This window comes from Cupressus sempervirens, chromosome 11 (assembly GCF_028749045.1).
Source record: "Cupressus sempervirens isolate cs-2001-9-10 chromosome 11, ASM2874904v1, whole genome shotgun sequence".
Classification (NCBI taxonomy): Eukaryota; Viridiplantae; Streptophyta; class Pinopsida; order Cupressales; family Cupressaceae; genus Cupressus; species Cupressus sempervirens.
Genome location: NC_143128.1, coordinates 82,876,446 through 82,891,693, shown reverse-complemented (window position 1 = coordinate 82,891,693; position 15,248 = coordinate 82,876,446).

Here is a 15,248-nt window from a genome sequence, read left to right as displayed (position 1 = left end):
GGGCATGACACGAGATTGACCACTTGTGGATCCCAACCTTTAGCTTAAGGTGATGAGGGATGACAAGTGACAAGGCTAGATTACCATAGACAAAGCTTTGTCAAAGGGATAACCTTGGGGAGATTGAGGGATTTGGATAAATTGATTGGATAGCAAACTCTGGTAGAGTAATAATAATTCCTTAAAGGCTTGGGTGATCTATATGAGAAATATGTTAGCAAGTAATACTAATCTATTCAAAAAACAAAACATTAACTAGCATAAAAATCATAACATATATGAGAGACAAAGTGAAAACCCTCAAATGAGAATATGAGCCATGGAATGGCTCTCCCAATGAGGATGGTCACTTGATTTAGGGATGAGTCTATTCTATGGATGTGGGATGTATTCTCAAGATACTCAAACTATGCTTCAATGGAGATGGAAAATAGCAAATTGGTGTGGATGTATGTAAAAGCATGAATTTAGGCTTCTCAAAAGGGCATTATAACTTTAGCTCAAGGATTGTAATTGAAATGGCTTGGGAGGGGATTCAATTTATAGGCTAAGGGCTTGAGGGATGGAGGACTATGATGCAAGGAGAGATGAAAGCTTAAGGAGGGCTAGGATGCACTCAAAGGGGAGCACATGGATTGTGCTTGTTTAGCACCAACCAGGGAGTGACACATGTCACAGGGTGAGTGGATGGAGAAAAGAGGATGGATGAGTCAACAAAGGAGGCTCAAGGCCTTAAAGACCCTCATAAATGGCATGTAAGAGCAATGAATGGGCTTGTAAGAGTCTTTATGGCCTTGTAAGAGCATTCATTGTTGGGTGGTTGGGATATTTTGGAGAGAGTTGAGATTGTTGACTTTGCTTGGTTTAGGAAAGTCTTAAGCTTACCTAGGGAATCTGACAAGGTTAAGGGGGGATTAGAGGTGGTTTAGAATTAGATTAAGCTTGTTAGAGATTTGCAAGTGGATGGCATTTATGAGGGTGGGTGAGTTAGTGGCTAAGCTTGGTTAGTATGGGTGGATGGGGTGGATTAGGATAAATGAAGGGTTAGGGATAGGTTAGGAGTTATTAGATTGAGGGCTCTATTTATCAAATAGATTTATTTAATAAATGGGGATTTTGGAATTAGATAGAAGAATAGGATTTAATTGATAAATGATAAGTTATTTGATATATCAATTAGGACTATAGATGATTTAATAGGATTAATCAAATAGGGGATGGCAAAGGATTAATTAAATAGGAATTTAATTAATGATGCCTTTAGAGATAACTAAATAGGATTACCAAAGCGATGTAATCAAATTTAGGTGTCTACAGTTTCTTTCTTATCCAAGAAATCAATCTTTTGTCATCTATATTGTTTTTCTAATTTTCATTAATATATGCACAAAAGGTAAATTTATTTGATTTTTCATGCCATAACCCAAAATCAGGTGTACTCTTCAAATATCTAAAAATCCTTTTTACTTCTGCATAATGTGATTCTTTAGGATCTTCTTGAAATCTTTCAACAAAACCAACTACATTAGTTATATTTGGTCTTGTGTAGGTCAAATACTACTAACCTCCAATCATTGGTCCGTACTTATTCTACTCAATAGTAGGTCCCTCATCTTTGCTAGATTACTTGTGACTAGTTACCATAGGTGTACCGACATGTTTACAACTTTCCCAACCAAATCTTTTAGATACTTAGTTTGTGATAAGAAAATACCACCACTATTTAGCACAATCTTTGATCCCAATAAATAATTCATCTCACCAATCATGCTCATCTCGAATTCCTTCTTCATTTCACCAGAAAATGCTTCACTCACTTCATCATCACCTCCAAAGATTATATCATCCACAAACACTTCAACAATTAGTAAACCATTTTAAATTTCCTTTAAATATAGATTATTGTCTATAGTACCTTTAGAAAATCCCAAATTTGGCAAATAATTATCCAACCTCACATATTAGGCTCTAGATGCTTGTTTCAATCCATATAGATCTTTCTTCAACTTACAAACCATATCTCCTTCTATCAATGGAAAAGCTTCATGATGTTTAATGTAGACTTCTTCCTCAAGTTCTCCATTCAAAAATGTTGATTTGACATGCATCTAATACACTTTTAATTTCTTGTTAGCTACATAAGCCAAAAATATTATATTTGCTTCTATTCTAGCAATAGGTGCAAATATTTTCTCATAATAAATACCTTCTTGTTGTGAATAACCTTTACATACTAGTCTTTCTTTTTTTATCACAACCTCACCTTGTCTTTTCATCTTATTTTTGAAAACCCACTTAGTTCCAATAACATTCTTGTCCTTAGGTCTAGGAACTGATTCCTATGTATCATTCTTTTCAATATTATCTAATTCTTCTCTTATAGCCTTAATGCAAAAATCACCTTTACTAGCTTCAGATGCACTTGTAGGTTCTACTTGTGAAATCAAACATATTTCTTCTCTTTGTACCTTGTTCCTTGTCATCACTCATTTTTCCTTACTACCAATAATTTGATCATTGTGATGCTTCTTTATCAAATACTAGTTAGGTGTCATTGTCTCAACTCTTCATCTCTAGGTTCACTCCTTGGTTCTTCCCTTAGTTCCACAATTTGTATGTCATTTTGCATATCTGTACTGGTCTCATAAAATAACTCAATATTCTCTTGATTAGCTTTTGGATTAATCTCTTCATGAGAACCATAATCAAGCATTCTTTCTTGAATTCCAAACTTCTCATTGACCTTATAATTTGCACTCTCAACAATAGTATTAGTTATTTAATTAAAATCTATGTAAGCTTTGTTTTTCAATGAATAACCAAGAAACATATCTTTATCACTTCTTACATCAAACTTACCAATTCCATCTTCTCTCTTAATGTAACACTTATTTCCAAATATTCTGAAATACTTAGTTGAGGGTGCATGTCCAAACCAAAGCTCATAAGGGGTCTTAATTACCTATAGCTTTTATGCTTTGTACTTTGTTTATTGTATATAGTGTTTTATTATTTTCTTCTCTCTAAAATATCTTTGAGATATTGTTCTGAAACATCATAGCTCTTGCTACCTCTGTTACTGACCTATTTCTCATTTGTGCTATACCATTATGCTTAGGTGTCTTAGGGGTTGAAATCTATCCTTTAATGCCATATACTTCATGAAAACTATTAAACTCATTCAAAGTAAACTCTCTACCTTTGTAAAATCTTAAGCATTTAATCCTCAATCCATATTCATTTTCAACTTTATTCTTAAACGCCTTAAACTTCATAAATGCTTTAGATTTATCTCTAATTAATGCTACCCACATCATCCTAGTAAAATCATTAACATGAATCATGAAATACCTATCACCATTGAATGCCCTTGCCTTGAACTATCTCCAACTTTGTTGATGTAGTAAACTTCTTTCTTAGAAAATAACTTTTCTTCTACTTTTCCATAACACATTCCTTGCATACCATGTTAGTAGGTTTTAAAATTTTATGAAAATATCTAACAACAAGTGTAGTGCTCACTTTCACAATGTTATCAAGATTTATGTGAAAAACCTCTTGTGTCATAACCAATTTTTATCAACCTTAGCAACTAAGCATGTCATCTCAGTAGGATTCAATTGAAAAACATTACGTCTTGCTCTTGTGCCAATACCAATCATCTTACCATATTTATCCTTGATAATGCATGTCTTTTGTATTAACTACAATTGATATCCCTTCATTGCCAAATTTTAGTTCTACTCTTGTTAAAATTAAAGTCATTGGTATATTAAATGAGTTTGTTTCCAAGTGTGAAGTCTAAGTATCCTTTAGGTTACTTAGTTCTCATCTTTCCCGAGTACCTCACTTTCTTTGTTTTTTGAGTCTCCCTTGCGTTACCTTTACCTATTTCTTTTATGCAAGTTTTTTGTTTTTCTGATGCGCATGGGATCTATCTAATCTAGGTATGGTTGGGATGTGTTTTGGTGTCTTCTCAATGAGAAGTAAGTTATCCATGTAAAACCATGTGTTATTGCCCCAACATCTTTTTTCCTATGGATTATGAGCAATCAAGCTAGTTTACCCCTTTGAAAAACTTAATCAAGTGCATATCTGAAGAATGAAGCCATAGAAATGATTAACAAGTTGTGTACATGATTATTTCATGAGAGAAAGACACACAAAGTGAAGAATCAAAGCCAGAAAGAAGACCATTCATGTTGCAAAGGTAAAATCTACTTTCACAAGGAAAAGCAGGTCAATGAGTTTTTCGATGCGCATTAATGGAAGTGAAGGTGTTTTGTTCTGCTTTTGAAGCTACAATGATTTATGTGAAATTCAAATCTTTACATACAAGTAGTAAAAACATGAGTCCAAAGAATTGTTTTGAGCTCTTAATTAGTGAAGCATATTCAAAATCTAGCATTGAAGCCATCAAATTGGGATAAAGGGTAAAAGTGTTGTTAGCTTTACTTCAATCTGGGAAATGTTACTAAGAGAGGGGTTTTCCCTCCCCAGGTAATGAAAAGGTCACTTCTCTGAAGGCTTTGGAAATAGAAACATATGTGACTTTAAATGCAAATATTCTTCAAAAATTCTTAAAAGATACTTCAAAAAAGTCAGTGGTGAAGATGTGACCTCGATATAAAGGAAAGCAAGTGTTGAATGCTCAAGGAAAAAAGTGAAAGAATGAAGTGCGCAAGGTAACAAAGGATCACTCCCTATGCTACAATTTGGAATAGAAGGAAAGTGGGCTTACAAAAAAGCTAAGTTTCTCTCTCTCCCCTGCATTTGTTAAGTTATCAAGTATATCCGCATTTCGAATTCTGAAGTGAAACAAGGCACTTCCCACGGAACTAAAGCATGTCTTTCAATAAGTAATTTTTAGTAATGTGACTTTATTTCATGTAAAGTAATAAGCTTTCTAGGGTTATGAGTTTTTGTGTGGAAGAAAATGAAAAACTTAAATTGTCATTAATTATGGAATTAAATGCCAACAGTGGCATGTTGTGATGGTTAAGTTGTTGCTTTGTTATCCTTGCCATCAAGGTTCAAATCTAATGGGGATGAGGTCTCCCATTTGTGGCCTCACTGGTTCATAGCTCCAGGTCAAAGCGTTTACCCCTCTATTAAAAAAAAAAAAGTTATGGAATTAAATGCAAATCCTTCCATTATACTCCTTGGCCAAACTTAATTTCATTCATGTGGCACCAATGTTTGGATTCCTATACCTATTTCATAAAAATTTCTTGAAATTGGTTTCCCCAAGTATTTTTAGAAATTATTATTTATCAAGAATTGCATCCTGTGCAATCATAGCAAATAACAATCAAAGTTGCAGGTTATGATAAGTTAATAGGCTTTGAGAGTGTGTTGAAAGAATTAACAGATACATCATTTAAATTCTGTGATTTGGGTGATCTCCATAGGAGTCTCAATTCTCATCCTAGTCACCTGATCAATCAAAAGCTTAAAGAGAGTGGATTGTTTGAGGGAGCTAGTTTTCCAATGGTAGTACATGCACCAAAACTTGTGAGGGAATGTATCAAGAGATACAACCCAAAAATAAAGTAGATTTTGTTTCCTGCTCAATTTATCCTCATCTTGATCAACAAGACACTAATGCAATCTACATTCGGCATCCCTGCAAAAGAGGAGTATTGTGATATTGAGTTCAGCTCTTCTGCCTCAATCTTTAATGAAAAGAAGACCCTCAAAAGGGAAGAAATGTAGAGTGTTGATATCTGATTGAAAAGATCATTTGAAAAGAATATTGCTAAGAAGGAGATTATTGAAGAAGATTATATGTTTCAATAATTGTATTGTTACTGATGTCAAACATGTTATTTTCTAGTAAGACAATTGCGTACAAGATTCAAGTACTATCACTTAGTTGATTGATGGGGAGGATTTTATCAACAAGATGTAATAAAAGCACCTAGAGGAAAGGTTGAGTTATGCTTATGTATTGAAGTACAAGGATCAGTTAAGACAATGATGACATGATGTATTCATGATCTACTTGAGGTTACCAAGTGGCTAGCTACACTTAGAAATTTTAGAAGAACAAGTTAAATAAAGTTTCGCTGCCAAGCTTGACCGAGTGGATAGTAGATGTCGAGCAAAGTTAGTGCAAGTTGAGAAGAAAGTCAGTTGGAGCTGAGTGAAAGAAAATTCTAGTGGATGTCGAGCAAGATAGTTGATGCCAAGTGAATTTTAGTTGATGTCAAGCACTAGTAAAATATAATTGATGCTGAGTGATTTTACAATTGATGTTGAGTGATGCAGTATGTATCCAGCATCAGAAGATTGATAATGTCGAGTTGTTGCATTATGAAAAAGATCAAAGATTCGCCAAATATAAGCTAACAAGTTTGTTTTCTTAGAACTTGTAAACTAGGAGGAAGATAAGATTAATGAGCTGGTAGCACAAAACTTGATGTAAACCATTTTTAGGAGAATTCAAAAGGATTCTAAGAGAAGTTTCTACAGAAGACAAGATATGGGGTAGATACATTGTATCCTACCTAATCCATCCAAAACCCTAATTTAGATGATGGATAATGAGCAAGAAAAAAATTTAATTTCCTTTACATAGGAATGTCTGGTCATGAAGCAAAGAGGTTAGAGAGGTTGGTGTCATGTGCGAGAACCTAAGGAGTAGAAGGAGTTAAGGATTTTACTTCATCAAGTGACCTAAGAGAAGTGTCTGCAATGGCATACCAAGCATGAAGGCTTAAGGAGATGAATGCTTGAAGGGTGAACAATCTATCAGAGCTTCAAAGTATGAAAGTTAAGTAGAATTAAGGACTAAATAGAGATCTGTAATTTGCAAGTGAAGTTGTAAGTTGTATCAAATCAAAGCTCTATTGTTACTCTCTAACAATTGTATTAGTCTAGGGTAAATCCTTTGGATTAAGGTTGACCTAAAAATCATTGAAAAATCATTTAATAGGGTGGAATTCAAGTGAATGGCCTAAAGTCCTCTAGCAAGGCTCACTTTTAACAAGGTGATTGAAATCCCTTAACTATGTCACATTTAATAGTGTGTATTGTAATCTTTAATGAGGTTGGCCTTTCACAGGGCATCACTTTAGAAGAGTAAAAAGAAGTAGCATGTTACTGGTGGTTTTTCCCAAATTAGGTTTCCACATTAAATCATTATGTCAAATATGTTGATGAATGTGTTTTGTTTCATGCTTTACATTTTTGCAATTTGATTGGACAGTAACCTACAAGTTTTAAGTATTCACATATTCATTTGGATGCATGCATGAATATGAATGTTTTATGGGCTCACTAAGATGAGAAAAGTTTTATTTGTACATTTGGACCTTGAATAATTGATTCACACACCCCCCCCCCCCCCCCCCTCTCTGTTATTCTAAAAGAATTCCAACAATTGGTATCAGACCCATCTGCTTAAGAGGACTAGTTTTAAGGTACTAGAAGCACAAAGATCAAGATGTCTAAAAGAGAAGTACCCAAGCTCAATAGAGATAAATTTCTTCATTTTGATCTAGTAGGAGCCTTAACTATTGAAGATATGAAGAAGAAAAAGGAACACAATCAGGTGATGTTGGAGATTTCCTCTGCTCTAACATATGCTGAATTTGATGATATCAAAGGATACAACTCTACAAAGAAGATCTGGGATGCCCTGACCACCATCTATGGAGGAGACAAAAATGTTCAAAGAGCTGCGTCTAAAAGCCTCAGAGGTAAGTTTGATGACATGAGAATGGAAGAAGGTGAGAATATTACTCAATATGTTGTTAGGATAAAGGAATTTTTTAGTGCAATAAGAGGAGCTACTAGTCATATAGATGATGATACTATGTTGAGAAAAGTCTTGAGAACATTACTGCCTGTTATGCTATTAGAGATTTTGCAATCCAAGAATTGAGATGTATTCTAGGAAATGATCTAACCCTTGAAGGTCTGATAGGTAGACTCACTACTTTTGAGCTATCTAACTTTGACAACTACAAACTAGAGAGTCTTGAATCTTCTTTCAAAGATAAGTTGTTATTGAAGGATTCTGAGGAGCTAAAGTAGAAGAAGAAGAAAAGAAAGATAAAATATGCATCTAGTGATAGTAATATAGATGAGGAAGACATTGAATAATTGGAAGCACTACTAGCAAGGAGATTTCACAGAGGTAAAGGCAAATTCAAAGGTAAGTTACCCATCATTTGTTTCAATTGCAATGAAGTTGCTCATATTACTGCAAGATGTACATAGAAGAACTATAGAGAAGGAAACAAGTACAAAAACAAAAGAGAAGATGATGGTAGAGATTACAAAGACAAAGGCAAGAAGTCATGCTATAGTGCTAATGAACATGATTCTGATGAACATGATGATGAAGTGGTATATGTTGCAATGAAGGATGAATTTGATGAAGATGAGGCAACTACACTTATGACATGTGTGAACAAGAATGATAGATGGATCATTGATAGTGGATGCTCACATCACATGACTAGAGACAAAAGTAAGTTCATTACCTTAACTTGTTATGATGAAAATAGTGTAAGGTTTGGTAATGATGCACCATGTTTGATAAAAGGAAAAGGGTCTATCAAACTCATAGATAAGATTTCATGTGACAATGCTTACTATGTTGAAGGATTAAATTATAACTTTTTAAGTGTGTCACAATTGAATAATCTAGGATGCAAGGTTGAATTTGAAAACAAAATTGCCAAGATATATGACACAAATAGGAAGCTGATTGGAAAAGGTGATCAAACTAGAAGTAATATGTTCTATCTGGATATAGAAGATACTAATTGTCTTATTGTAAAACTTGATGATGTATGGCTTTGGCACAAGAGATTATGTCATGTTAATTTTCATAATTTAGTTAGTATCAATAACATGAAAAGAGTTAGAGGTTTGCCTGAGTTGAAGAAACATGATAATATAGTATGCAAACAATGTCAGCTAGGCAAAATGTCAAAGTCAAGCTTTAAAAGTAAAGCTTATACCTCTAAAGAAATACTATAAATTGTTCATACTAACTTGTGTGGACCTATTAAAGTGAAAAGCTAAAGAGGAGGTAAGTACATAATGTTGTTTGTTGATGATTACTCTAGGATGATGACAGTTATGTTTCTAAAATAGAAATCTGATGCTTTTCAAATGTTTAAGTGGTACTTGGCAAGAGTTGAAAAAGAAATAGGTAAGATTCTGAAATGATTGAGATCAAACAGAGGATGATAATTCACTTCAAATTAGTTTGAGATGTTTTGTAATGACAAAGGAATCAAAAGACAGACATCTACACCTAGGGCCCTCCACAAAATGGAATTGATGAAAGAAGAAATAGGTCTATAATGGACTATGCCAAAACACTTATGATGGAGAAGAATGTTGCTCTGAAATACCAGAGAAAAGTTGTAAGTGTTGTTGTATATACCTTGAACTATGTGCAAGTCAAAAAAGGTACTCATTCAACAGCTTTTGAACTATGGTATGGATATCCACCTAATATGAAATACTTTAAGGTATTTGGAAGTAAGTGTTATATTCTTAAAGATGCTAGGAATGGAAAGTTTGATGCAAAAAGTAAAGAAGGTATATTCCTTGGATACTCCACAAGAAGAAAAGATTATAAGTGTTCAAATACTAACACTAACAAAAATGTGAATTTTGATGAATTTATAGAAGTACATGAGGCTGAACCTATGAAAGAACAAGAAGAGTACAAATCATTTGTATACTTCTATAAAGGAATGTATGTTGAAGAAGGTGCTACAAATCAATTTACAAACCAACATCAAGTCTTAGTAACTACAAAGTCACATCTTATGAATGTCGAGTTGTATTTAGGAACTGAGCTGCATTTAGATGCCATGTTGCAGAATGAAGAAAATGCACATTCTAATTTTTAGATTAGTATACATGAAAGAGACACTGAGATATTTGATAGAGATTCACGTAGTGACTCTGAAGCTAAAAGACAAAATGTAGAAACAAGAGCTAAGCCAAGATTGTCTATTATGTCAAAAGACATCACCCTACTCATCAAATCATTGGAAACAAAGAAGCTAAGGAAATGAAAATAAATAGATTGAGAAGTGAATCATGTTTGTTAAGCATGAAGGAGCATAAAATAGTGAAAGATGCATGGGAAGATGATGACCGATACAAGGCAATGGAAGAAGAGATTCAACAAATTGAGAAGAACAAAACATGGAGTCTACTTCCTAGACTAGAAGACAAGAATGTGATTGGCACCAAGTAGGTATTCTGAAACAAGCTAGATGAGAATGGTGAAGTGACAAGAAATAAAGCAAAATTAGTTTGCAAAGGATATGCATAAGAAGGAATTGACTATGATGAGACATTTTCCCCTGTTGCAAGAATGGAAGGAGTAAGAACTCCACTTGCTTATGCTACATACAAAGGTTTCAAATTTTATCAGATGGATGTTAAATCTACATTTCTAAATGGCATACTAGAAGAGGAAGTCTACATAGAATAGCCAAAATGATTTTTTGATGATAACAATAGAAACATGATATGTAGACTACACAAAGCTCTGTATGGATTGAAGCAAGCACCAAGAGCATGGTATGAGAGACTTCATAGTTATCTTGTAAAGATTTGATTTGAAAGGATTGATGATAATAGCAATCTATACATAAAGGCAAAGAAGGAAAAAAGTATTTTGTTATCTACGATATTTTTTGATGATATCATATTTGGAGGACAAGATGCTTTGTGTAAAGACTTTGCAAATCAAATGAAGCAAGAATTTGAAATGTCTATGTTTGGAGAGATCAAATTATTTGTGGTATTACAAGTATATAAAATGAAGTATGGTATATACATCACTTAGTCAAAGTATGTTAGGAAGATATTGAAGACATTTAGACTAGAGGATTCCAAACCGGTAAGTACACCTATGGTGACAAGACACAAGTTATCCAAGAATGATGATTCAGCTGAGGTAAATCAAACATTGTATAGGTCTATGACTGGAAAATTGTAATATGTAGTACACAGCAAACCTGATATTGCATTAGTAGTGGGGATAGTTGCAAGATTCTCTACTAATCCTAGAGAGAATCACTTGATGGCTGTGAAGAGAATAATGAGATATCTGAAAGGAATAAAAGAGTTTGGTTTATACTACAAGAAGAATGAAAGGCTTGAACTGAGAGCCTACACTAATGCTAATTGGGCTCGAAACATTGATCACAGAAAAAGCACCAGTGGAGGAGCATTCTTCTTAGGCAAAAGACTAGTTACATGGACTAGTAAGAAACAAAGTTGTACTTCCCAATCTACTGCTGAAGCAGAATATGTTGTTGTTGCTATAAACTACACAAATATTGTATGGATCAAATAGCTACTCAAAGGAATGAAGGAAGAAATCATAGAACTAGTGACACTTTATTGTTATAATACAAGTGCTATCAATATATCAAAGAATCTAGTGCTACACACAAAGACAAAGCACATTGTAATCAAGTATCACTATGTAAGAGAGTTAGTTCAAGACAAAGAGGTGAAGATGGAATATGTTAACTCAAAGGAGAAAATTGCCAATATCTTCACAAAACCATTACCTAAGGATGCTCATGAGTTTCTAAGAGCTAAACTAGGGGTGATACCCCTATCAAAGGCTATGTAAGGAATAGAGGGAGTGCCCTACATCAAATAAACTAATGTTCATATAATACAAATTGATGCAGTGGATCTTACTTTAGGAACTACCTATAGTAATCATAGAACTAGAACTACAAATTAGTCAGAAGCAAGGTGATAGAGGGAAAAATTGAAGAACCTGCAAAAGCTCATATTTGCATGTAGTAAAGATGCCAAGTGTTTGGTATATGTCTTTGGCATTTTTGTCAAAGAGGGGAAAAGTACATTAAACTAATCATCATTATCAAAAGAGCCTTACTGATCAAATGTTAGAGAAAAGTGGAGAAAGTACATCATCAGAATATCAAGAGATGAGAGGGAGAAAGCATATCAAAAAAAGGATCAGAACAAAGAGGGAGAATTGATCATCATCAGAAGGAGTTATAAGAAAGAGTTTTTGTAACCTAATCAGAAGATTGAAGTTGATGTTAGAAGGGATACAGGTTTTCTTTTTGGTATTGTCTTACTATTTTAGCTTAGTTAGTTTGGTTGAACAAGAAGTCCATCATGTGATTGACTTGGTTGATTAGTTTGGTTTGCCATTAATTCCAAAGACGGAGATTGTTGATATCTGATTGAAAAGATCATTTGAAAAGAATATTGTTAAGAAGGAGATTGTTGAAGAAGATTATATGTTTCAATCATTGTTTTGTCAAGTTGATGTCAAACCTGCTATTTGTTGGTAAGATAATTGCTTACAAGATTCAAGTACTATCACTTAGTTGATTGATGAGGAAGATTTGATCAACAAGATGTAACAAAAGCACCTAGAGGAAAGGTTGAGTTATGCTTATGTAATGAAGTATAAGGATCAGTTAAGACAGTGATGACATGATGTATTGATGATCTACTTGAGGTTACAAACTGGCTAGCTACACTTAGAAATTTAGAATAACAAGTTAAATAAAGTTTTTCAGCCAAGCTTGAAAGAGTGGATAGTAGGTGCAGAGAAAATTTAGTGCAAGCCAAGCAGAAAGTTAGTTGGAGCCAAGTGAAAGCAAATTCTAGTGGATGTCAAGCAAGATAGTTGATGCCAAGCACCAGTAAAATCTAGTTGATGGCGAGTGATTTTATAATTGATGCCAAGTGATGCAGTATGTGTTGAGCATCGGAAGATTGATAATGTTGAGTTGTTGCATTATGACAAAGATTGAAGATTTTCCAAATATAAGCTAACAAGTTTGTTTTCTTAAAACTTGTAAACTGAGAGGAAGATAAGATTGATGAGCTGGTGGCACAGAACTTGATGTAAAGCATTTTTAGGCGAATTCAAAAGGATTCTAAAAGAAGTTTCTACAAAACACAAGATATGGGGTAGATACATTGTATCCTACCTAATCCATCCAAAACCCTAATTTAGATGATGGATAATGAGTGGAAAAATATTATAATTTCCTTTATATAGGAATGTCTGGTCATGAAGCAAAGAGGTTAGAGAGGTTGGTGTCACTTGTGAGAACCTAAGGAGGAGAAGGAATTAAGGGTTTTGCTTCATCAAGTGACCCAAGAGAAGTGTCTGCAATGGCATACCAAGCATGAAAGCTTAAGGAGATGAATGCTTGAAGGGTGAACATGTTGTCAGAGCTACAAAGTATGAAAGCCAACTAGAATTCAGGATTGAATAGAGATTTTTAATCTACAAGTGAAATTGTAAGTTGTATCAAATCAAAGCTCTATTGTTACTCTCTAACAATTTTATTAGTCTAGGTTAAATCCTTTGGATTAAGGGTGACCTAATAGTCATTGGAAAATCCTTTAACATGGAAGCATTCCAAGTGAATGGCCTAATGTCCTCTAATAAGGCTCATTTTTAACAGGGCGATTAAAATCCCTTAACTAACTCACATTTAACAGTGTGTATTGTAACCTTTAACCGAGTTGCCTTTCACAGGGCATCACTTCATAAGAGTGAAAAGGAGTAGCATGTTACTGGTGGTTTCTCCCAAATTGGGATTCCACATTAAATCATTGTGTCAAATGTGTTGATGAATGTGTTGTGTTTCATGCTTTACATTTTTGCAATTTGATTAGATAGTAACTACAAGTTTTAAGTATTCACAAATTCATTTGGATGCATGCATGAATATGAATGTTTTATGGGTCAATAAGATGAGAAAAGTTTTATTTGTACATCTGGACCTTGAATAACTAATTCACCCCCTCTCTGTTATTCTAAAAGAATTCCAACACAAAGGACATGGTTTTAGACTCCTCACTCAAAAGAAGAGCAAAATGCCCTGGACCTTGAATAACTGATTCACCCCCTCTCTATTATTCTAAAAGAATTCCAACACAAAGGACATGGTTTTAGACTCCTCACTCAAAAGAAGAGCAAAATGCCCAAGACCCTGTCCAGTACTAATTTGAAGAGGGAGATCATAGATATCCTCACTCCACTACTTATACTAAAGGGGAAGGAGGAGATTCTTGAGCTCATCGAACACCATTTCTTCATGGTGCAAGCTATCTATGCCAAAGATATGCAAATTGACTAGGCACAGATTATCCGTGATGAGCTCACCTCGTGGATGAATTTGGCCAAAGGATTTAAATAATTTTACTTGTCCTCCTATCTAATTTCTTGGTCTTCCTAACATTCAGAACTATGATGAGCATACAAAGGTATATGACTTCTACCCCCATCTGTAGCTACAAAGAAGCTTCGAGGAGTATATGGAACTAAATGATGCTTTCGCAATGAGGCTATGTTAGGAATTGAAAGGATGACCTAAGGGGATATTTTTACCTAAGAAAATTTCAGCCATCAGTCAGTTTGGATGCTCATTCATCTGGTTTATAAGCTTCTCTTACCTACGAATAGCTGCCTTTGATGGTTTTCCCAATAGATTGCTAGGTACCCAAATAACAAGGTGATTCTAGTCAAATTATGTCAACAAATTATTGAAGTGAACACCTTGTGTTCAAATATAAAGAAAATAGTTGGGATTCCCTTCCCCATAGTGGTTGGATCCTATTCTTGTGCCTCTAGATTTGATGCTCAAAATCTAGTGAAGAGTTTTGAGAACAAAATCAAATTGGTGGACTATGAGGTACTTAGGCCTGAATATGATTCGGTGAACTTCATAAGGGACCACTTAAAGCTAGGATATGTCTACAGACACGTTCCAAATATCAAAGATTACTAGGCTGTGTGTCTTAATGAATACCAAACTCAAGAGAAGTTTTGGTCCCAATTAACTATTGAGGAAATTAAATATCTTCTAGTTCTATGGATGGACAAGAAAAAGACATATCTCAGTAAGGGGATACCTTAGCCCTCTTAGTGATTAAGGTTACTATCTTCCCTGTTGCTTCCTAGAGCAAGAAAACTCCCCTAGTACTGAAGAAGTTGTTTGATCTTACTACCTTGAAGTTTGCTATCAATGTGCACTCTACTAAGTCATGTTTCGAGGAGACCATTAATAGGAAGAAGAGAAATATGAAGTGGTTCCATTAAAATATTTGATCACACAAGCCACCTCCTCTCAGCCACCCTCCAAGACAACAAAGAAATAGAAATTAATTGTTATATTGGCCACTGATCCATCCACTAGCCACATGCTAGTGGAAATTGTTGAGCCACAAAAAGAGGGAAAATTCCATGA